At 40.7% G+C, this 1698-nt stretch overlaps 1 pseudogene; it reads left to right on the forward strand.

Annotated features, from left to right (window-relative positions):
* Positions 1 to 616: 616 nt before the first annotated feature.
* Positions 617 to 711, forward strand: LOC141503732 (U6 spliceosomal RNA; annotated as a pseudogene).
* The last annotated feature ends 987 nt before the right edge of the window (positions 712 to 1698 follow it).

The following is a 1698-nucleotide window of genomic DNA, read 5'->3' on the forward strand; positions in this document are numbered from 1 at the left end:
GTGACTTCAGCCACCCTGGAACAGTGACCTAGAACTGGATAATGGGTAACAGAGCTGTCTGTTGGTACCTGATTCTGCAATCCCCCCAGTGTCTGCATTCTCATGACTCTCCCACTCAGAATTCAGTTTGGCATTTTTTTGTAGTCATTTCGTATAAGAGTTCTGAGGGGAACTTTGGCATTTATTACTACACTCAGTCCTCTTGACTCCAGTTCTCCAGGTCCATGTTTTTGTATTTTAAGTATCAAGTATCAGTATCAGGATTAGACTATCATTTGGGTCAAAGGAGTAGGGTCCTATCTTTCAACCCTAGGCATCTGACAACAGCCCTTCTGCACCCAGGACTCAAGGATCAGTGATCAGTCCCCAACCTCATACCTGTTAGATGAAAATTTTGCCCAAGAACTGATCAAAGAGCCATCCTGTAGGTAAAAGGGTAGACAGCAAGTAAAGTGCATTCAGTCCACATATATTTATTAAGCACTTACTACTGGCCAGGCCCTGTGCTAAGCATTCGAGATACAAAGAAAGATAAACAGTAAACAGATCCTGCTCTCATGGAGTCTAATCAGGAAACTGAATGCACAAAAAGATACAGAGAGAATAAATGTAAGATGTTCTTACTTCGGCACCACATATACTAAAATTGGAAGATTAGCATGGTCCCTGCACAAGGATGACACGTAAATTCGGCAAGTGTTCCACATTTTTAACTTGGGACCACCAGGTTATAAAGAAGTTGTTTTCACCTGATAAATGTACTACTGGTAGACTACTCAGTAATCTGAAAACAAAGCAATTGTAGCAGACATGTACTTAAAAATTAATTCTGGGTGGCTTCTTCCTTTTTCTTTTTAAAAAAAGTGTGGGTTTTTTTGGTTTTATTTTTTCAACAAACCCCACATAAATGGAATTAGTCCTTGACCACTCATTTTATATGATGTCCTTTGGGGTAACTTGTCCAACCAGCAGCCTGTTACTGTCCATAACTAACTGTAAGTGCTCATGATGGAATAAATTGTTTTTCTACAAAAAAAAAAAGAATAAATGTAAAATAATCTCAGAGGGAAGGTACTAAAATTAGGGAGAACCTTCTTGCGAAAGGTGAGATTTCACCACCTCTACAAGCTGCCCTGTCCTTAATTTCTCTCTTTCCTGCTCCATCTATGTACATTGACGCATCCTGGGTTGTTCACCAGTTTAGTTTAGGGTAAAAGAGAAGTTTGAGAGATTGATGTCTTTATTGGTCTTTATTGATTATGAAGGAAGAGGTCATCCAAGGAGGTGAAACCAATCCTTTGAGTGAAAGAGATCACATACAATCCTAGGTGTCCATCCTTCCTCTCCTTCCTCTGAAGGAAGCCAGAATAGCAATGACAACCAAGGTGGAGTGGGGAGAATATCAAGATCACTGAAAAGGACTTTAACAAGTAAGAGCTGAGATGAAATTGAGAAATCTAACCCCCAGGTTCACCTCCTTCAGGGACTCAGACATCCAATCTCCAGTCCCTCATACCCTGACAACCTCAATGTCCAGTCTCCTCAGAGACTCAGCATTCATTCCTCCACCTCATTTGATGCTTGGGTAAGAGATATCATATAAGTACATGAATTTTTCTCCTTCAACCTGGTCTCTGACACCTGGGTCACATCCTAACCCCTGCCCCAGATCAAAATATATGCTAACTTCCCTAACTG

The sequence above is a fragment of the Macrotis lagotis genome, chromosome X (assembly GCF_037893015.1).
Source record: "Macrotis lagotis isolate mMagLag1 chromosome X, bilby.v1.9.chrom.fasta, whole genome shotgun sequence".
In the NCBI taxonomy this organism is placed as follows: domain Eukaryota; kingdom Metazoa; phylum Chordata; class Mammalia; order Peramelemorphia; family Peramelidae; genus Macrotis; species Macrotis lagotis.